Source organism: Ixodes scapularis, unplaced genomic scaffold (assembly GCF_016920785.2).
Source record: "Ixodes scapularis isolate PalLabHiFi unplaced genomic scaffold, ASM1692078v2 ptg001228l_1___fragment_2___debris__unscaffolded, whole genome shotgun sequence".
In the NCBI taxonomy this organism is placed as follows: domain Eukaryota; kingdom Metazoa; phylum Arthropoda; class Arachnida; order Ixodida; family Ixodidae; genus Ixodes; species Ixodes scapularis.
The window spans coordinates 1-23905 of NW_024610123.1; positions in this window are offsets into that span (position 1 = coordinate 1).

Consider the following 23905-nt stretch of genomic DNA (forward strand, 5'->3'; position numbering starts at 1 on the left):
TCAATCATTAACCTGTTGGAAAATCTTGAGAATGGAAAGATATTGGAAAAAGCCTCATACAAGCGAGTCGAAATATGAGACGTTCTATACCAGCGAAAAATCCGGCTCCATCATAGTGGATTTAGGCGGAACGATACACGTGGACGGAACCATACAAGCGTGTCGTTTTTTGGGACATCCTATACCAGCCTAGTGGATAATGTCGGAACCATGCTGGCGCACGCAACCATACAAGCTTAACGCAAACAAATAACAATTTCTCGAGGACACCCGGTCGATGCAATCCCTTTAGGCAAAGACTAACATTTTGAACTATTCAACCCATCATCCTCTCAGTTCTCTCTTCTCATAGTTATTAAGCACCTCATCCGACATTTTTATCCCATAATCCTTTCCCCTGTGCAAAGTAGCCAGCTAGGACAAAAGTCCAAGCTTACCTCTCTGACTTTCACTCATCACTTTGGCATTAATAATAAAAAGAAACGTAATATGGGACATCCTATTCCAGCGAAAAGGCGATGCCAACATGATGGAGCTATGTGAGAGAATTCACCCACATGGCTCCACCATGCCGGTATCGCGTTTTTTAATGCGAAAGCATTAACTGTCTCATGGAGCGACCAGACGTCATCAGCTTTGAAACCATGCAAAACGGTACCTTAATGAAACCACGCGCAAAGCTAGCCAACGGCCCCTTTGACGCTTCGGTCCCATTAACTGGCGCGTGTTTACGAGTCTCCCATTGGCCAGTGCTCCTCCGTTTGTGTGAGGTCCTCCTGACTGTGCCATCACACTGTTGTGTTATCACTGATCACCGCGTTCTCTCGCCTCTTATCAGTTGTACGGCACGTGGCAATATATTCGGCGCATGGTATAAACTAAGAGGTTCGTTCTGCTGCGAACTACGTTACTGTCTGTTCCATCCTCGCACCGCAAGGCACACGACAGTTTGAACGATCACGCACCCGATGGTGCTGTGTGTCCGCGAGGCAGCGGCTTCACCGTTCTACGCCCAAGGTCAGCGCGTTGAACGCCGCAGATTAAAAAAGGGAGCGAAGACTGGCGTGCGTGCTTTTGCATTCACAACTCATAAGAAGTGCTTAGGAGTATCTCAACCCTCCTTCACTGGTATACAAGGCGATTTTTAAAGCTTTACATAATTGTTTAAAAAATCGTGAACGCTACACTTACGGGTTTGTGCAGGTGAGTTATACGGCCAGGGAGACGTAGAACAGGGGCCTAATCGTAACGATCAGTCGGATAATTACATTCAACTTGTTAATTAACTTTTAATTAGAAAAAATTATCATAGTTTTATTTATAAACTTGCTGAGAGTCATCGAAAACCACTAAATCAACTCTTTTTAGAAGAATATAACCCAGGGGCTGCGCTTTACGCGTTCTTTAAAAAACGCTTCTTTTGGACGCGTTTCCAGGATTCGGTTTCTTATCGGAGCGCACCTCTGCGCCTACGGTCCTGTTCCCCAAAAGCGGTTTGCTCGACTCGCAGCCGGGGCCGCGGTTGCGGCCAAGAGGGATTTCTTTGTCACGTGAGCAGCCCCATGGGGACACGAAGTACCTAGCGTCCCTGCCTAATGGCTCAGAAATACGTGTAACTTCGAGCACAAAAGTCTAAATTCGCTAGTAGAAACTGACCGTAGAAGCTTTCAACTTGAGTCCAATTAACCACCCCTTTATACCTTAGTAGCGCCAGGTAACGTTACGGCCCAGAGGAGGTAAATATGAGCCAAAACAAAAAAAAAAAGGACACGCAAGGTAAAAGCGGTGGCAGTATATTTATATACCTACGTCAGCATCGAACGCCTTAAACTTCCGCTGTAAGCGCCTTGCAGGTGGGCGCATTTTGGTCTTCTACGGATGGGAAAAGAGGTGTGAAGGTGGCGGAGGAGGTTATACTAAGCTCCGCCTCCTCGGGGGGGGGGGGGGGGGAGGGGGGGGGGGGAGGGGATAGCGGATGTAAACATTCCGGCCTCGACAATGGCGGACGTGCTGTAGCAGCTGTGGCTATAGCCGCAAGTCTTTCGCGTTGTTGCTGGTTAAAAAAAAAACAAAAGGTAAAAAGAACGTTTCGCTTCTGCCTGTGTGATTTAGATGTCGGCTATGATCAGGCGCTGTCCAGGGGGCAGTGCTACCAGGGGAAATAAAAAAGTGCTGCGTCTTAGAATGTGGTGGGCGCCTTCACGACGGTGTGTAGCATTTTAAATTTTTGGGAGGATTGACAGATTGAGAGCTCTTTCATGATTCGGCGGATGGTGGTGCGTGTTCGTTCTTAGTTGGTGGAGCGATTTGTCTGGTTAATTCCGATAACAGACGACACTCTAGCTCATTAAATAGGTGCGTGGTGCTCTGCACCTTGCACCCTTAGAGGGACAAGCAGCTCATCGCCGTACGAAAAAGGCCAAGAACAGGTCTGGTGATGCCCTTACATGTCCGGGGCCGCACGCGCGCTACACTGAAGGAAGCGGCGTGTTTTTATCCCTGTTTGTTAAGACAGTAAGCTCAGAAAAAAGAGACTTGATCAAATACAGGGGGCTAATTGAAGTCCATCGCGTTACCCCCGAGGAAGTGTTCCCCTGTTTCAACAACAGGGCTTAGAAAGATAATATCCCATAAAATTTCGCCCACAAAAAAACAAACAATAATTACTTCTTGGTGTCATCAAGCCTACGACATAACTTCCGCAATACGCTCGACGCCGCACACGAAAGGAGGGAAGTTAAGGACGCTAACCACCTTCGTTCTCGTTTGTGAGCAAACAAACCTCGGCGCGTTGGCTCCCTCGCTCGTGAGTCCTTTGGCTTCTCTCCTCGATACGTGTCTCCTCGTTGTTAGATAAAAACACATTAAACCGCTCGAGTTATTTCGTCTGACCTCTCTGAAAAGCGAAGTCGAGCTCGCTCGTAAAGTAACGCAGCAGTTGAATAGCAAACGACGTTGCAAAGGAGCAGACGACGCTCAGATAGTGGGTCTCGGCGACCCACTATCTTTCCACTGCAGCCAATCAGAGCTCGGCGTTCAGACGTCGACGCACCCCCAGCGCAAGAAGCAGACGATATTTCCCTCCACATAAGGTAGGAACGACGGGACTTGTCACGGCGTGAAACTTCGAAGTTCAGATCGTGCCAGGAACTGAATTTTTTTTAAATATATTTGGCGCGAGTGTAATTTTTTTACTATGATCCCTTTTATAAACTGTCCAAATCATCCACTTGCAGGACTGCGACTTACACGGTTCTGACCACTGATCGCAATGACTATGGACATTTTCCGAGAAGCGTTCTGCGCACGCGCGAGCGCCCGATGCCAAGTGGTGGAAGTCGGCACGAAAAATCAAGGAAATTCGGAATGAGGCTGTAAATCGACGAGTAGAACACGTAATTGCAGCATATATATAATTTTGTTACACAAAAAAAGAAAGTGGACGGAAAGAAAAACAAGACGTTTGGGTGGACGCTACGGATTTCCCTTTTTAAAGGCGCGTTGGGCACGCAACGCTGCTTAGAGAGCGAACCAACTGGTAGCCTAGCTCCCATTATCGATTGGTAGCGCAGGTAGGTCACTTCCTCGATTTTAGTTCGTGCAGCCACCGCCTGGTGCCGGCGGTATTTGGAAAAGGTTCATTGCTGGATCGCGTATCCCCGCATCTTAGCTGTAGCGCGAGTGCGTCCACCGGACGGCCATCCTGCATGGTAATTTTTTTTTTTCGTTTTGCTAGCGTTTTGCTGCGGTTTTCCAGCGTGCTATAGGCACGTTTTTCGTCGTCATTCGCCGAAGACGTTCATTAATATCCTTGGTGAGGCGTGATACTTGCCGATGAGAACACGTGGACAGTTTTACGAAAGCGCAGTGCCGCAGGAAAAAAGGCGCAACTCGTCGAAAGCAAGTTTCGCCGGTGTGGCGGCGTGTTCAAAGCTGTCTCGGCATACCGAAGTGCTGCGTCTCTGTGCTTTCGCACGCTTTATACCGTTCAAGAATCGACGCCGAGTGAATGTGTTTTGCGAATGCAATGTGCGTTAAGCCGCATGCGCCGTCTCTATCAGCGTCTTACTTTACTGTGACGACTGTACACTTGCGGCACTCGCAGTCCAGAAACGAGCTTAATCCAGCGTCCAGTAGCGACGGAAAAGGGGTGAAGGTACATCGGTTTTTCGTCCTTAGACGATTTACAGAATACTGCGCAAAACAGCTTCTCATCACTAATCAGTGCTGGTTCATTGTCAGCCTACTTAATTGCTCTTAACGTTTGAGCGAGGCTCGCCTAATTTTGATTGGTCAACAAATTGCACATGACCATATGGGCCGCACTTCAAAGATCTTATTTCTCGCCCTCTTGTACTTTTGCTTTCGAGAACCCTCCTTGCTCCACAGCTTTGCTCTATTCGTGCTCCAATCCCTACCGAAAAATCCGGTATAACTTTCCCTATCCGGAATATGAAACCGGAAATTTGTTACTGGAAACCCGAAATCCAGATTGCTGACAAAGGAATAATTTCTGAAAACCTAAATTCCAGATAGAGTCCAGATAGAATCCAGATAGATTTCCGGTTCCATAATCCGGATAGCGAAAAGTTATACCGGATTTTTCTGTAGGGATGGGATCCATTATAGTAGATTTGTAACATAGCCATGGTGAATAGTACATAAGAACACGTACAGATTCCCCCGCCCCCCCCCCCCCCCTTTATTGATAGCAACGCACCGGAACAGCTGGAGTATCCAGAACTCCGTGGCCGATATGTATATATAAATTATCTCAAGGCATCTACGCGCGACACACGTCCAGAACTTTGGTGCGGCGTCGATTCTTGATCAGTTTATGAGCGTGCGAAGGCAAAAAGATGCAGCTCTCGGCGTGACAAGGAAGCTTTCATCACGCCGCGAGACCGGCGACATTTCCTTTCGACGAGCTGTGCCTTTTTCCTGCGGCACTGCGCTTTCGTAAAAATTTCCACGTTTTCTCATAGGCAAGTATCACGCCTCACACAGGATCTTAAAGAACGTCTTCGGCGAATGACGACGAACGAGAAGAAAACGTGTCTATAACACGCTGGAAAACCGCTGCAAAACGCCAGCGAAACGAAAAAATTTACCATGCAAGATGGCCGTCACGTGGCCGGCCTCGCGGAGCGGGGATGTGCGATCTAGCAATTTCCATTCAGGTCAGTGGTTTTTACTGCTTGTCCCACCTTTTGAATCGACACACCGGGAAAAAAAAGATCAAGCCAAGTTAACACGCTAATGCAATCGTTTCATACTGTACATTAAAAGGAAACCATAATCAAGCCAAGTTAACGGGCTAATAGAATCGTTTTATATTGTTCATTAAGAGGAAACCGAGATTAGACCATCGATATGACTTCACACGAACGAGCCCGAAACAAGCATCCTTTCCCCAGCAACTACACTTTTATGCGTTTTTAAATATACAACGCTCTTGCTACGACTCTTTTAAATAACCGGAGATGCCAATTTAGAACCAATACACACTGCAGTCCGAGTCAATATTAATAATAAAAAAAAGCCAAACAGTGAGTGCGCAGGCGAGATGGTGGAAGTTGATCATGACGTAGAATACCCGAGACTGTGGTAAATGCTGGGAAACTTGGTCGAAGGAAAAAGACAGGGGAAGAGAAATAAATAAAAGGATAAAAAAAGTTTCTGGCGCTGTTTGAACTCGGAACTTTCACGTCGCGACGAGAAGTCTTGGCGCTCTGACCTATCGACTACAGAAAAATTGAGTCTCCAGCTTTGCCGCAGGTATGTAAATAAACTGGCACTGCGTTTTTCTCCGCGACTTTTCCTTTCTATAGGCTAATATTTACTTCCTCTGGCCGTAACTTTACCTACCACTCCTGAAGTACAAAGGGGCGGTTAATTGAGCTCCATTTGAAAGCCCAGTCAGTTTCTGCGAGCGAGATTAGACTTTTGTATTCGAAGCGACACGAACTTCTCTGCCATTAGGCAGGGACGCTAGGTACTTCCTTGTCCCAATGCAGCTGGTCACGTGACATAAAAATCCCTCTTAGCCGCGGTCGCGGGCGCGGCCGCGAGATGAGCAACCCGCCCCAGGGGCTTAGACGCGCGACCACACGTGCGCCCTGCTTCCCTCCATCCTACGAAGGAGGCGAGGGGTGGCTTCGCACTGCGGCCACTGGGCAGCAGGATCGAGAACGCAAGGATGCGCTCTGATATATGAAATCCAACTCTAGAAACGCGTCCAATTTTAGCATTTTTTTCACTCTAAAAAAAAGGGTGTAGCCCTTACACCGCTAGTCACATATTCGACACCCCAAAACTTCTGTTCGCCATATCGCGCGTTGATATCGAGCTGACGGCCCCAACTTTTACGAGGGGCTTGATGACGTTGCGATAAAAGATATTGAACAGTTAAAGTACGCATCAAAGAGTGCAAACAGAAAACACCAAGGTTTTGTAGTAAGGCCAAGAAAACCCCGAAAATGTTTTTACAGCTAGGTACACTTACGTAAGCTTTTGTAATAAGTTGTACAAATCGACTATCAAGCCGCTTGTGAAAGTTGGTATCGTCCGTTCAACGTCACTGCTCTGTACACCCATCTGACGCTTAGGGTGTCGTATATGTGACAGGGGTCTAAGGGCTACACCCCCTATTTTTAGAGTGTAAAACGCCATTAAATGCTGCCTCTTTGTTTTATCTTCATAACAAGTGTCAATTTAGTGTTGTTGGATAATGCTTAGCAAGTTTCTAATTGGAACAATGAGTCTATTTTCACTAATTAAAACTTTAAGGAACATATTATACTTAGAGGAAGCTGAAGCGGTTTTTTATTTGAGGAAACGCATTTCAATCTTCATTTGACCTCCAGGATCTCGAATATCAATATTATTTGTTAATTTGGTGGATCGAGGCTCCATAGAATCAGTTTCAAAGTACCGCTGAAGGCCCTCTTTCCCGGAGGGTGACGTCAGAAAAGGAGGTTTCGAAATCTCGACTTTCACACATCTTCAGCGCCTATTAAAGCTATGCACACACGCGCTATATTTAAAAGGGGCACAAAACTAAGTCACGACCTGTGCCAGTATGGGAGAATATACCTCGCAAGCTTGCGATTGATCCCGCCGCCCTCAAGCGACACTCGCTTGGCGGCCGAAAGATCATCTTATGAATTCACTAGTTCAGATTCACGATATAAAACTAGGCTACAATCACATCTAGCTAGTTTTTTTGTTTTTTTTTAAAGAAGTGTTACGCTTCCTTTTAATAAGCCGACTCAGCATTGCAGTTAGCCCTTTATACTATGCCCCCCTGGCCACATAACTCACCTGCGCACACCGCGCAAGAGTAGCTTTTGCGTTCTTTTTTTTAAAGAAATCTGTAAAGCAAAAAAAATAAAAAGGAAAACACTATACAATGTCCCTTATTACTATGATTGTATGGTTCCTTCGCCGCTTGCATCGTTTGGGAGAGACTCGCGGACAATGTCAGCGAGTTTCTACATCAACGAGTACTTTCAAACAAGTATGATGTTTGCATACCAATAAGCTCTCATCCGAGGTCCCCGAAGCTTTCCAGAATCTTTTCCTTTGCTGCGTGCAATCCTTTCTAGAAGAATTGCACGCAGCAAAGCTTAACTTTTCTCGAAAGATGATAAATACAAATTCAATACTGAACAAAGGTGTCCCTTGAGCTCTTGAGGTCAGGGGTTCTTAACTTGCTCGTAGAGGATCAGCACAAGCCAGATTTGTCCTGCGAGCACACCTCCGTAATAAAATTTTAATGAACATAAGATCAAAAATGAAAGGCGTTTACAATTCTTTGTGTTGCGAAATTAGAGCGGAGCTCTTGAGTAGGAGGATGGGAGGGTACGGAGGGGAGGGTATGCCCCCCATTCTCTTCTGCTCCCTCTTATTTTGCGGGAAGTTTGCCTAGTTTAGCATATAAATTGACACGCTATATTAAGTGGGAAATTTACCCGCTCAAATTATCGGGAAATCTTTCGCTAAATTTCACGCTAAATTTAGTGAAAAAATGTTTGCTAAATTTCCCGGTAGATATAGCTGGAAAAAGTGTCCACTAAATTGAACTGGTTAATTTACCCCACTAAATTTACCGGGAAATTGACATCGCGTGACAACACCACTTCAGTTTCCCTGCTAAATGTAGTAGGGAAAATGACGTCAAATGACTTGTTGTCACGTCACCAATGAACAATTTCAGTTTCTCAGCCAGATTTAGTGAAAAAATTGACGCCACGTGACCTCAAACATTTGTTTAATTTCCCGCTAAGGTTAGCGGGCAAAGACTCCGAAGCTGACGCCGGTAAACGGGTGCCTAACAGATGCACTCTAAAAATCTAAATTCCTTACATGAAATAGACTGAAACTTAGAGATAAGAAAAAGAAAAGAAAATCTATGATACCGCTCTAATATCATTCCTTTTCTTCGTTCTCAAATTTTTGGTTTCCAGAAATGTTTATCTCTTTACTCATAGCCAGAGAACCCTTCCGAGATTCAGCATGAATGCAATAAATCAATGCAAACTACCCAGGTAGCACACCATGTCGGCCGATACTGGGATTACGTCGGCCAGTACCGGGAGCTGTACGGCGGATCCCGGCCAGGGACGCCGGTGAGAAACCGACGCCGGCCGATATCGGGGACTCGTTGTCTAAACTGGCCAGCACCAGCCGGAAAGTTCCCGATACCGGCCGAAATCGTTTTCTTGCTGTAGTCACCGGCCAGTCTAGCCATGGAGTTTCCGGTGACTGGCCGACATCGTTTTCTTGCTGTAGTCACCGGCCAGTCTAGCCATGGAGTTTCCGGTGACTGGCCGATATCGTTTTCTTGCTCTAGTCACTGGCCAGTCTAGCCATGGAGTTTCCGGTGACTGGCCGACATCGTTTTCTTGCTGTAGTCAGCGGCCAGTCCAGCCGTCGAGTCTCCGCTGACTGGCCGACATCGTTTTCTTTCTGTTATCACCGGCCAGTTCAGCCACTGAGTTTTCGGTGACTGGCCGACATCGTTTTTTCGCTGCTTTCACAGGCCATTCGAGCCATGCAAGTTTTGATATGTAACCGACATTGCTTTTTCGCTGATATGGAAACTATATGATGGTTACAAATGACCGTTAGGTTGGGTATGTCTTCAATATGCTAAAAGGTGACACCTAATATTATCCTTGGCCTAGTATTAACGCCGCGTCATCCTTAAACCACTTAACAAAGGCTTATTTCAGTTTTGTTAAAAAAGACGGGATCAAACATGGCTGTGGAATGAAAATTTAATTTGGTTTACATCTATTAATTTTTTAGAGAGCAGCTCTTAGGCGCCCGTTTCCGGCTTGAGCGGCGTCGCCGTCGCAGTCGCCGTCGGCGTAACCGCGCGTTGCATTATGGGAAACGTCCCATAATGACGGCGTGTGTGACGTCACGAGGGTCCCGCGCGTTGCATTATGGGAAGCGCCCCATGATGCAACGCGCGGTCGGCGACGGCGACGCCAACATCGCCGTTGGCGTAACCGTGCGTTGGGTTACGGGAAACGTCCCATAATGCAACGCGCCGTCTCATTTGTGACCCGTGCATTGCATTATGGGAAGCGTCTCATGATGCAACGCGCGGGCCGGCGACGCCAACGTCGCCGTCGGCGTAACTACGCGTTGAGTCATGGGAAACGTCCTATAATGCAATGTGCAGTCGCATTCGTGACCCGCGCATTGCATTATGGGACGTTTCCTATAATGACGTCACAATTGACGTCACGTCTGACGTCACAAGGGTCCCGCACGTTGCATTATGAAAAAAGTCCAATGATGCAACGCGCGGGTCACTCGTGACCTGCGCGTTGCGTCGTGGCGGCGAAACTTGCTTTCGATGAGTTGGGCATTTTTACTGCGGCACTGCGCTTCCACATGTTCTCAACGACAAGTCTCGGGGCTTACACCGGGTTTTGAAGAGCTTCTTCGAGGAATGACTACGAACGAGTAGAAAACGTGTCTTCAGCATGTTGCCGCCAGCCTCCGCAACGCTCCAAAAACGCGATTTTTCAACATGCAAAATCGCCGATCGGTGGCTTCACTCTCGCGCTGCAGCTGCAGCGACCAAGCGGGGATGCGCGATCCAGCCCTTCGCCCAGGCAGATGCCGAGCGCTCCGCGCTAGCGGTCGTTGAGCGGTCGGCCTCAGTAAGCGATCCACCCAATTGCACGCGCTGCCACCGCTTTCATAGCGTCTGCCCTCGCTTTTTAACAGTTTCGGTTCCCATTGCTATCTTGCTGAAAGCATGAAGTTCTGATCGGAACTTCATGCTTTGACAAAAATGTTGATTGTTACTACTTTATTAACGGTGACCCCGACGTTGAGGCATTATTTATTTTTCCTTACAGTTATATAAACCCGATGAAGACAACTACAAGTACTTTTGTACGAGCCGCAGGATGCAATAGGCCCTTTGCAAAAATCCCAAAAGCCCGCGCGCGCCGCGCTTCAAATAATGGGAGTCCTCGGTACGCCCCTCCTCCGGCTTCCACGTGGCATACGCGAGCAGGCGCAGGTTACCACGGCAACAAAGCAGCCGAGTTGGGCCGTTGGTTGGGCGAGCGACGATCCGACGGCTGCCCCTTTCGTATCCCTCTCCTTTGTACCGGTTCTGTCGTCTGCTGCACCAACGCTTTGTCGAAACTGGTCGAAACCTGCCATGGTTGCGGTGCAAACTAGATGGATTTGGTGACACTTCAATACGTGAAGGTAAGTTCCGACGGATAACGTATTGGAATGAGTTCACCTGTCGCGATGCCTTTACGCTGCCACAGATACGGTACGCCGGCAACGACGTACGACTCGGCGGGATGGCTGCAACGGCTGCTGGCGGTAGCTGCCGGGACGCGCGCGCAGTCGCGGAGGCGCAACGAGAAAGCGCGTGCGCGTGATCTGTACCGAGGGTTCCCAAAATTTCCTGCCGTCGTGGCGCTGTACGTTTTGCAAAGGGTCTATTAAGCAATACCAAACACGTATGCCGTAAAGCGACCGTCATCTCGGAAGGCGTGTTCCATCTGAGGGGAATTTGTCGTATTGTCTTCTAGCAAACGACATACCTAGCTCTTCATCCGAATAGGTGCGCACAACGTCTTCGACGTAACGCCATATCTTGGGCCTCTTCGCTGGCAAGGCGAATGAGTCGGCGAAGACTTCGCCGAGAACGGCTGCCTCATCGTCACTCGAGCTGGAGCTAAGCTGGTATCTTCGTCGCTGTCGCTGATTTCGCTGCTACTGCGTTTTCTTAGACCTCCTGAAATTAACTGCAGCGATGTCAGCGCCGCAGTATGCTCGAGCCAGTCGGTCATGACAAGAGGAACGAAAGCAAGCACAGCAAGAGAGCCCACCCAGCAATCGAAACAAAAAAAACAGCGAAACTCCTTCATTCCCCCGCGGCAACGTTGATAACGAAACTGAAATGTTGCGAGTGGCTACAGATCGTACTCCCCCGAAAAAGGCTGCGCGGAGCACTACTCCGGGTCCGAGCGGTCTGTCCGAGGAAGACACAGTTCGGGCGGCACATTCGTTTCTTACATCTTTCTGCATGGTCACAATCAAAACATCAAGTGCACCCTATATTCAACCAGAAAGGGTCACTACATTTAACTCTTACGCGCTTATTAAAACCAGATCTGCTTCTCGCTACCACTGCTAGGGGATTCTATGGACTACTTCCATAAACCCCTGCGTGCAACACGGCGCACGTTGCTCTTTGGAAACTAGTTGGCCAGGGAGGAGAGTGGCATGGTTTCGGTTTCGATCGGCAGCGTGGACTATTAACGGCCGTGATCTCACGTTTTTTGGTCACGAGAGCATCATTTTTGGTCTCTAAACTAACCTAAATGGCCAGACCTCGAATCTATAGCACAAGCCCGAGACGTATAGCTTGTCTTCACACATGCTTGTAGCATTTTTGTACACTATCGAGCCTTTCTGTTAGCGTTTCGAGATATATGTGAACGAGCCAGTGCTGGGAATCTCGGCGCTTCGTAGCTCGGGTATCTTGCTTGTCTACGAGTCAACAAGCTGTAACGACCAATAAGTTTGCATACATCAAACTCGACCCTTTACAGCTGGTCAGGAAGTTTGTTTTGTGCGTCCATAGACGAAATATTATTTTTTGCAACTACTCTTTTTCTTAATACGCCTAAGTACGTGAGTTAAAACTTGGAGGCGCCATTGAAAAGCTAAATTTGAACACACATCTTATCTCTTATCTGTACTGACCCGCAGAACTGCACGAAGCTAAGTCCCCACCCGCTTGCATTCCACTAATATTCGACATCGCGTACGCACATAAAATTTTTCTGCAATCATATAGGCACATTCCCACACACAAACCGTTTTAAGAAAGCAAAAGTCGAGCAATTGTGTGAAGAATGTCGCACCGTTCGCCGGAAGTGCGTCGGACGGGCGTGAACCTCTATGCGGTGTGCCAAAGGAACGAAATTATTACAAGCGCATTTGACGGTTGCTAATGGCCGTAATATTTATATGTTTGCTTTCTTCCTGGCTGAGTATGCCGAGATATTTTCAAACACACCGTTCAGACACAGATTTTGGGCGTCAGTAAAAGCTCGTCCAAAAGGCTTAGCGAAGAGTAGGAGACGCTTGTTAGAGCCTCTGTCGTAGCTAGCCGACCTCAGCGTTTGCGAAAACCTAATTTCCTATCAGCGTAAAATTTGAGTGGGCGATATATGATGACACGAGGAAGACATCATAGTAATTTGTGTGCAAGGAAATTGCCCCAGTTTTCGTTTTGTTTTGTTCGAGAATGAATGTATTGTACATTCGTGAAAAGTCAGATAATCGAAAACTCAACCGGCGCATTCGGTCACGGCGTGATAGCATGAAAGGAAGCTGCTCAATCGAAACCGAAACTGAGTGGCCAACTAGTTCCCAGAGGGCACTTCGTCGAAGCGTCGTGTATTTCTTCGTGCCGACGTTTCTTTTTTTTTTTTTTTTTTTATAGAGTACCACAGTAGCACAATTATATATTTGCGACTTCGTGTTTAGACTAGAACAGACCTCATCCAGCATCGAGCCAGCTGTTGATGGACTTTGCTAGAAAGCCGATCCAGCATCCAATCCAAAGCCGGACAAGGTGAGCGAAAACAAATGGCGAGCGGGACGTTGGCGTGGTTCGCGGCATGGTTCAGGTACGGTGGCTCCAGGGTTGAAAAATTGTATGTGACCGTGGTGGCGAGTGAAAGCGCTGCATGTAAATCTATGCGAGGCAGAAGTCGCATGAAGTTACCGCCTGTGCTTTGATTTTGATGTTCGTGTTCTGTCGGTTTCGTCGTATGTAGGCCTAGTAAACCAACTTCCGCTCAACAACGCTTTCTGGTGGTTGACTCGACGGTGTTGACGGCCCTTCGCCGTATCCCGACGATCGTTTCGTCGGCATGTCCCGCAAGACAGAGTAGCCGTCAAGTAAGAGAAAGTACGAGCAGCAGGAAAGGGATGCGGCCGCGTATTATTTCGTAGTGGCGAGCGGCGGCACTTTTCTGTTTACGTTCGCGTACGTTTTTGCATCGGCTTCTGCCCGTTCGTTTTTGCATCGGCTTCTGCCCTTTGCCTTTCGTTGCATCGCGCTGTTTCCACGCTTCGAGTCGCACCTTCGGGGCTCCCGGCCGAGTATGGACGAGTGTCGCGCCGCTAGCCCGGCGAGACGGCGATCGGTCGGCGTTGCATCCGTGTGTTGTTGTAAGCGTTGAAGTAAAATTAAGGGAGGGAGGGGGGGGGGGGGGATAGAGTCAATCGTGTACGCGCGCTAGGCGCATTTGTCAGTGACTTGGGGTAGGGTGAGGGGAGAAAAGTGGGGGAGAAGATAGAAGTAGGAGTCGGGCGTCAGGAGCGTCGTCTCACCGTCCCGCTAGCTCGTCATCCCATCGTCGCGCTTAATCCGTGAGTGAGTGAGTGTGAGTGTGTGTGTGTGTGTGTGCGCGCGCGCGTGCGTGCGTGCGTGCGTGCGTGCGTGCGTGCGTGTGTGTGTGTGTGGGGGGGGGGGGGGGGGGTTTAGCACTGGTGGCTGGCACCGCGCGGTGTCCGGTGATCAAGGCGGTCTCCGGGGGCGACCGCGCCGTGTTGGTGGAGGCATGCTAGCTCGCCGAGACGCTGCTGGCGGGGCATCGGTTTGTGCCGTCCGCGAGACGCTTGTCCGTTATTTTATTTATCCTTGCATCAGGTTTTAGATTATGACGGTAACCTTGCATTGTTTGCCATACTTCGCAAAGTCGTAACAATTTTTCTGCAGGCGACTCCTAGAGCCGCTCGTCAAATTTTGCGACACGCAATACCACTTTTTTTTTTTTTTTTTCGACACAACATTTTTTTTTGCATTATAACTTAGCGGTATATCGAAACTTTCTGCTCGTAGCGCAATCACACCAATGCTGAAAAATTCCGCACGTACTGGCTAACCGTCATCATCGTAAGCTCGGCTCGTTTTTCCGAGTTCACATCTAACAAAACTAGGTTCCTTCTATGAAAATACGGTGTACCGTTAAATACCGGGCAAGCGCGCACTCAAACTTTGGAAATAATCGCAAAAAAATGGGGGATGGGTGCTTGTCCGGTCGTCAATTTTACATATAAATGTACTGTTCGTATTTCCTCAGATCTCAAAAATTTGGTAATGGGCGCTTAATGTGGAATGGGCGGATGCACGGTATTCTACGGTATGTCCAGGCAGTTAGCGGCATCCTATGCCTTGGTAAGCACAACCGCGCATTGTGCAGTCCACCACCGGCATGGCACAGGGCCCCGTCCTTACCTAGCGTCTCGTCTTATGCAAGGAATGTATACTTCGTTCGCCCCTAAGCTGAGACTGGAATCTCCGCCTTCAGTGCGAGCTCGCTGGCTTCTGCAGTGCTTTGGTTTTGCGTGCCTGCATGATCGCACTTGTGTTAGCAAGGGCAGAAAGCTTGCGTTGAAGGCGGAGCTTCTAGTCTCAGCTTAAAAAGGAACAGAGTATAGTCGAAATGCCATTGCCATTGCTTGAAAAACTGGATGTAAATAAGCTATTTGCACGAACCCTCGGTATCACGAAACCGTTGCAAGTAAAAAGCTACAAAGCATGGTGTAAACAGACCTTTACGCTAAATGAGCACCGTTTTTCTCTTTTACTGCTACTTTTATTATTTGGCGTTACCGGAATGCGACGCCGTCGTGTTTCATTGTGGCCGTGCATGGGGATATAGCCATGGAGTTATTATAATATATGCTAAAGGTTGCGAAGACGTGACAGTGTGAAGTAACTTGAATGAACATCATGTCTGACCACGCCTTTTATTCTAGTGAGGAGGAGTACTGTTCATCGAAGAGAATGACGAAATAACGGTGGCGCCCATCCCTCTGTTGTGGTTTGACGTGAGTATGAAACAACGGCGTGAGGCCAAGCAAAATTTTGGGGCGGACATCTTGTCTCGTGTGCGAGCGTACCGAGCACCAGACCCTGACTGGCCTTCGTTCAGAGCATCAAGTTTGCAGAAATACAGTAAGTATTATTTTGTACTGTTCCTTTTCACCTCATGTCCTGATAATGTGCTAGCACACATTCTTGATCTGCCCTCTGTTAGCATGCTTGACCAGATTAGCTTGCGTGCTGTTGCTCAATTTAGTTAGCTCTATAATCTTCGTAGTGACACATGCACAATTACAGTAATGACCGAGTCCTTCAATACGCTACTGGGCACAAAACTTTCTCGTAATGCTGTGGGAAAGCATTGCATGCTGCCATGAACGGCCGTGGTGCTGTCCTACTCTGGAGAGGTTCGACGGACAGCGTAGAGGCTTGTTTTTAGGTGCAGCAAGTTCGCTTCGGCGCCATGCTGTGCAGCTTCTGTTTGTACCTTGAAATGTTGTACTAATGGCCCGATTTTGGTGTTTTGTGAAATTGAGATCTCGGCAGGCTTGTACTGAGGGAGCTGACCTTTCTTTAACAGACACGTTGCCTGCTAACGTGAGTAAAGAGGGAGGGCTTATCTGCCCTAGAGTGTCATTTGCTGCGGGAAACAAGACGCCGTTGCGTCGTCTGCTACCAGAACCGAAGAAAGGTGGATCATCTGTTACACGCTGTATGCTGCAAGTGAAACGATAGAAAAAAAGTTGCATTGGGAACTTCTGCTATTTAACAAGGGGCGCAATTGATGACCTGTGCTTTACTTGGAAGTGCCAATTCATTCTAAAGCGTCATATGCCTAAGTGCGAGGTATCATGTGACCACAGAGCAGCCGCTTGCAGCCAATTTCGTTTTCTATACCAGGGCAAGTGTTCTTAACAGGATTCTCTCCCATCCTTAGACGGTTGATAGTTAAAAAAAAAGGCCGTCCGGAAAGCCCAGAAAATGGCAGTTCCAACAAGGGTACAGGCACCAAGCTAGGCCTAATAGGCACGGACCTATATATCAGATTTTTAAACTGGTGCTTATCGCAGCCAAGCGCAGCGCGTCTTGCGTGCGTCGCCGACGAATCAGTATTGTTATTTCCTTTGATTGTCAAAAAACATCATAAAACTTTGTGGAAGCATTCATTTTGACCGTACAAGCCGAAACTGTGAAGTTCTGAAAATTGGGGCTGTGTCTCCTTTTCAGAAAGTTTATTTGATTAACACATTCTTTTTATTACATTTATGAATATTGCATACAAATTATAATGTCTCTTAAATTTTTACAAAAATTTGAAACACTCACTGTGTCTGGCAACCGTTCCAAAGCTACCCAAACCATCCGAAACACCTGAAGGTTCAAGCGTTCTTCTGAAACTTCCCGAAACCCAAGTTTCTGAAAAAGTTTCTTCGCATCATCAGTGCATATTGTTGATCAGCAAAATGGATAATGCTTTCTTATGCTTTGGTTATCTTGCAGCCTTCGACGCTCAGCTGCTTAGGCCGTGATAGACCTGCACATCCAGAATGGGCACCTACAGCAGCAGAACAGGGAACTGCAAGTCTGTTGGGCAGGTGCTCGGGCACGTGGTGTCTTTCATGCACCAGGGAGAGCAGGCGAGGCCCGGGGAACAGGCGACGCCCCAGGAACTGGCCAGGCCTGAACCACCCGAGCTGTTCCTGATGCCTCTCCGCAACATGGAACAGCTTATGCTGCAGAAGCGCAGCTGAAGAACTTCACCAACAGGACACTGCCGGTATTTATGTGTCCTCTTTTTCACAATATTGACGGGCATAAGGCTACGATTCTTACTTTGTGGTTTAACTTGGGTTATCTGAAGATTTATGCAAATGGGGTTGGAATGTGGACTGAAGCCTTTTACCGTAATATTTCAAATGGATGTCCACCCAAACTATGTTTGAAGCACGGTCGGTGGCAAATTAAAAATGAGTAAGTTGCCCTACCTTCATTACGGGCCTTCTGTTATTTATAACAGCAGAGTGCATGCACAGCCAATGCACAATGGAAGGCTATTTATTGTAAGGGGTACCCTTAAACTGAACCGTGCGATAGAATTGTGTCAAGGTGACGCAACGTCTGCGTAAGCTTTTTGCAATTGTCAAACTGCGTTTCATAGAGGCTACTGAAGGGAGAAATGATGGACGGTGGCCACCAAAAATTAAATATTTGTGCATCATTACATTTTTGAACAGTCCTTTCCACCCGAAGGTCGTATAGACAAGAGGCCTTCATGTGCAACCTCATTGAACGGCATTTTATGTCTTTTTCAACTGCCGCTTCTTGAAATATTTTCAAGTAAAGCATTTCACAACGGGGGAAGTAAAATCGCCCAACATATATGCCTTTGGGTGCTTACAAGATGTCGGCCTGCAAATAATCATAAATCATGCTGATTTGCTACGACACTTCTGCCCATTTTATCCTTAGAAGTTAAATTCCGCACCTGCAACAACTCTCGCCGTGACTATGTGTGCGGAGCACACACAAACCTGCCTGCGTGCTTTTTGTGTTTAATGCTTGCTTGACAGAAGGATCGAGATGCTGTAGTATATATTGGGCTTCTTTTAGTTTTGTTCCTGTTCTCACTTGAGGCTATAATCAAGAGATCTAAATATTTAGGGCAATAAATTCATTTGTGCTTTCGGCATCTGCTACAGAAGTAAAGGTACATGCTTGAAAATAACTTTTAGCCTGGTCTAAAATCGCTTTTGAGCGTGCCCACCATATGCGTATGCCCAAACAAATTTATAAGGGGTTGCCAGATAAATCTTAATTAATTCCATCTTTACTTTACATTAGTAGTGCATTTCCAAAATCCTAACCGAAGGTCACCCTATGAGAGGAAATCAAATTTTCCAAGGTGAAAGAGTAACTGTCATTGCATCCGCCACTTTATTCAGGGGGTGTGAGTGCATGCGTAGCTGTGTCTCCAGGCATAGCATACGGTAGTCGCACAAGCGATTATTACACGAGGCGAACTTGAGCTGAGTAAGTTAGTTCATTGGCCTACAGGGCCACAACTGAGTCAGCACTAAACAAAAATATGGAAAGGTAACTACTCATACTGTGCTGCTGTTGCCATTTTTTGCAACTAAGGATGACGGTTTTGGTCAATTCCTGCCTTTTTATGCCTTTTTCAATTCCAGTCTTCGTAAAGTCGTAAAATAGGTGATAAATTTGTAGGGTGACTAGCCGGCAGCTAGACTAAGCTTTAACAAAGTCAAGATGCGCAGGGTCTTGAATGCACTGTTTTGAGAACCACATACATTATTAAAATTACTGAGTGGATGCTGATGGGCAAAGAGGATCCATCAAAACGTTTGCACAATTTGAACGTTGCAACGAATTTGACTGACTAATGAGATTTAGCGGAGTATGGAGGGGAATATTTTAATCTTTCTGGTTTCGTCTAAGACAGGTTGAGATGCCATATATTCTAATATTTTTTATTCTCTCTCTAGTAAATATTGTAACATTTTGAGGCATGTATAGTGTGGCTTGCTGCATTTACCTGGGCATTCACATTCTCTTACTTGAGACATGTTCATACCATTGTATCTGCATATAAATAACTTTATTGACATATTGAGAACACATTTTGTCTTTCTAGGAGGAGCAGCTCGTGTCTCTAGGAGACAGCAAGAACCTGCAGAAGGTGGTACGAGAGATGGTGGGACGCCTGTTCTCAAAGCAAGTCCAGGAGCAGTTCTCCGGCCCTTCTGGGCTACCAAGGAAAGTCAAGGTTCAAGGACGCCATGATGTGTAAGGTGGTCATCGGTAATGCATATTCTTTACTAGCTATTAAATTGATGGTATCTCTATTGGAGCTCAATAGACAAGCACAATCTTTGAAATATGTTGACAATTAAAGGGAAACTGAAACACTTTTTGACAAAAAAACGAGTTATAGGTGACTTCTGGCGTATTTTTGTCCTGTGAATCTGAATATCGCTTTCGTTTTCCCCGAAGGTGTAACTAGACGCGAGAAAACATGAAAAGCCTCAGAGCAGTCGTGACGTCGTACTAGGATCTTTGGGGTGCCAAGCACGTGTCGCTCGTGTGGGCGGCGCGTGCAATTGCAAGCTTGCCAGTTGTATTTTTCCACACTGATGCCAGTTGTGGCGTCTATTTCTGACCTTTTTACAAATACAAGAGTTCACGTGCATAGGTTTGACAGGAGCTGAAGATGAGCGAGAGCAGAAATTCCGAAAACTCCCAGCATGACGTCACGCCCCGGGAAGGAGGGGCTTCAGCTGTACTTTAGAAATTAATTTCTGCAGCCTCCGTGCACCAGATTGAAAAAATGAACTCGATATTCGTGATCCTGGATGCCATATCAAGACGATTTTGGTGTTCTTCCTCAAATACAGAACAGCTTCAGTTTCTCTTTAAGTCTTGCAATATGTTTGTTTTTTTTTGTTTTTTTTTAATTTTGATTTGCATTTTCTATTATGAATATCTCCTGTGTTACCATTCTCGGAACCTTCATACTGAAAAGCAGCTTCTTGAAGGAACAGTGAAAAAAGGTTTTTGTTGCTCTTGTCTTGTTATCCTGTTAGTTTCCAGGTTGAAAATCTAATGACGACCATTTAGAGGCCTTGGTCTGTAGAGTGTCAGTTGGGGAAGTTTTGCTTTTTTTTTAACCACTCATCTCTGCACCCCACCCCTTCTCGCCTCCCGCCCCGTCTCGCCCCCCATTTCAGATTAATAGGATGTTGCGTGAAATAGCCATATGCCTCCATAGAATCTGCACCTTAGCGTGGTAGCCAAACCCACAATCTCCACCTCTGTGGTGCTCTCTTTCTGTCACCTTTGAATTGCAGGCTAAGTGAGGGACCTATATTTACACAAAGTAAACGCTCACAAACTGCAGTGTGTGAACAGCACCTTGTGTGTAGCTAATATGCAAGATATTGGCTTCCCCTATCCCTCAACTAATCTGTGTGATCTGACAATTCTCTTTACAGGTGCCATACAAAGTTGCACTCGTGCAGCGTGGACGCGGTGCAGAAGTGGCTGACGGGCAGGGAGGCGGGCAAGGGCAATAGAGTTAAAAAGACGGACCCTCCACTGGTGGTTCCAACCGCCCTTGACGATGAGGGACACTCTGGCTGAGGAGCTTGCTGCTATGGATGCACGAGTCACAATAAAGAATGTCACGGTAAAAAAAAATTTGTATGTTCCCTTCTTGTACTACCCACAATATGCATCTGGGCGACAGATGAATGGGACATGTCGTCTCAACGAGTATACAATAATTGCCATGAGTATACTGTACACATGGAGAAAGTCAATTGTTCACACAGAATTGTTTCTTAAAATTGCACAAATACTAAACCGGCTTTTTTCAGTTCGTCCGAAAAACATGTTAAAAACGGTCAGCACCTATAAAAGATATGAAAACCAATAAAATAGTTTGGACTGAGAAATTTAGCATTTCCACATTTAAGTCAATTTGATCTACTGAGAAGTTAGCTGTTTAAAAATGCAGTAAAATGTCATTCCTGGGCTTTAAAGCCTGACACAGCTAGATTCTGCTGGTTCTATGGTGGGTACACTGAATGACGCATACGCTGGTGCTGATCCGCAATTTCGCAGGCAATGACCTGCAATTACGCTGGCACTGATCTGTTTTTACGCTGGGACTAATCCGCAATTGGACTGGCTCGGACCCGGAAACACGCTGGCACACTGATGGTTTCCTACCGTACCACCGGTTCCATGCCGGGGATCTGTGTCGGGAGCTCGCTGGGAACATCCCGTATTCCCGGCATCCCGGTTTCCCAATAAGTTCCCAGTACCGGCCGGATTCCGGCATTGGGCCCGGCCAATGTCGCCCCTTGGGGCGTTTCCGGTACTGGCCGGTATCAGTATCCCGGCAGGCCAATACCGCCCCATGCCCAACCCGGCGTGTTGTGCTACTTGGGCTAGACCTTGTAAACCATAATTCACATGAAAATGAAAAGAATATTTGCCACATAGTCATGCATGACTCGGTCGCTCAAATCTCTAAAAAATTTGTGGTGGGGAATGCTCTTGAATAAAACTTCTAGGCTGTGAGTTTGGCAATTTAAATATTCAATAGGAACATTGTATGCCACTGAGCTTGTTTCTGATACATTCGAAATGGCACAGCACTGTGATTCTTGCATAACTAACAAGAGTTTGCATTTATTTAGCGTGGCAAGTGCCATTCTTATGCAGATACAGCCTCCTTTAACAAATTTTTCTTTGTAGAGATTTGTATTGGTCTTGCTAAACTCGCATGACAGATTCGGTTCCTTGAACTCTCACTCGGCATCAACCCATTTATATATTGATGTAATACTGAAAGACAAGACATACGGGCATGAGTACGGCTCGACAAGTTGAGATGTGTAGAAAAGTGCTGTCGAAAACTCAAGTGTCAAAATAAAAACTTAATTGTTAGGTAGAATGTGGATACTATTATGGATATGGTCGTGAAGAAAGCACATTCAATATGAAGAATATGTGTTAGACGCACACTCTAAGAGACTTGTTGCATCTAAGCTCATTCAAATTACTTCGGAGAACCAAGCGCTGTAGTCTCGAGAGGGAGTTCGGTGGATGAGTGTGCCTAAAATGAGCATAGACGGAAAAAGCAGTTTGATAGAAGACAATGAGCATTACATAAGCAAGTGGCATGCCATTATTACTGTTACAGAGCTGAATGTTTCTGATAGATTTAAACAAACTGTCAGCCGCGACATTTGGTGAGTTCGCTCGGTACATTATAGGGTTTGTATCTCTCAAATGCTTTGCGAGAAAGTTGAAGAACTGGAAGCATGTAGCGTACTTCCAAAAAAACTATTTGCAGAATCTTATCTCAGTATTGCAAAGAATAAAAAATGTTTGCTAGCGCAGGAGTTCAATAAAACAAATACAGAGTTTTGCGGATTCATCTTGCCGTAGTAAACGTGTAAAGTTCCCCTAGGTACAGCTAGTCATTACGCACGATTGTGCCCGTTGCATAGCAAACAAAATTTAATTTGCGACCAACAATATTTACAGGCTTAATCAATTCTCAATAAGTGGAACACTAGAGATCATAGATTGGTCTCACCATGAGTGTTTGCAAACATCCACGTAATAATTTCCATAAACCTATATATTTTAGGAAAATACGTGGTGCGAGCTGTTTAAAACTTCATAAGACATTTTAACACTAATAGAGAGCCTGCAGTACGACACAACTTAAGCAGTTTTCACTTCAATATGAAGAGGAATTACACATATCGGAACCTTGAAACTAGACCTGCATTGAATTGTTTTTGGTTGAAAATGTTATGCTCTGTTCACTATATAAATCTTTGCATAGCTGACAGTGTGCAAGTTCCTGTTTTTTTATATTTCACATCTCCCGACTAATGGGCACGATAGGTACATAAAATTTATGACTCAAACATAACAGAATGATCATTTTAAGAATTTAGGTATAGCACGAACGAAGCCATCTGTGAGAAGTTATTTCTGTGACACCGACGAACCTGTATCCGCCGGCTTTAAGTTTGCATGGTAATCATGTCAGCAGACTTCTTTTTGTAATTGGAACTTCATCAAACCCAAAATATGAATACGCCTATCGGATTTTAGGCTAAGATGTGCTTTTGCTGTTTCACTTAGGGAATAGGTTAGAAGAATGCTTATTTCGAGTGACATGCCTAACACCTGGTGGCACAAGGACTCCCCTGTCACGAAGCTAACCGAAAGTCACAGGCAGGGAAATACTGCGATGTTCTTGTTGCTAGGATTACCTTTCCCATTGTTCTGGCCAGACCACACAAGAAGATTGAGTCCGAGCTTGTGGCCAATAGGACCTCCAGATCTTGAGGCACCCAAGTAGCTGAAAATATACACAAGTAACACTTAAGTACTTGGCAGATATACATTATAATGGCTAGCATATTTGTTTGGGATCAGCACATGTATACTTTTATTTTTATACTTTGTAATTGAGGCCTATCGTATGGCGACAAGCCCGCCGTTTTGCGGGCTTGTCGCCATTCGATAGGCCTCAATTATTTCTCTCCCGACTCGCTCGCAGTGGCCTGCCATGGCTGTCGTGCCAGCGAAATTAGGAGCGCCGCCGAAACATTTTCTCCCGCGAATGACGATCGGGTGCTGAGAATCCGAAGCAGCTCTTTCGGCGTCCATTTGATATTCTCGGAGTCGGTCGTTGAGGCATCACCCCGTTTGCCCGATGTACCTGGCCCCGCAAGACAGGTGGATCGCGTACACTTCCTCTGCTTCCTCTCCTTTCTTCAAGATTTTCCTTTCACGTACTCTCACGGAGCGGGCGGGCTTTGAGCATGAATCCGATAATAAATGTTGTTGAAGTTGAAAGATTTTCCTGTCTGTATCGTCCCTTTTGTGTCTCCACTTTCTAAATGTTTAAAAAGTGCCAATGCTCTAAAATGGTACAAGTTCCGGGATTTCCTTTTCATT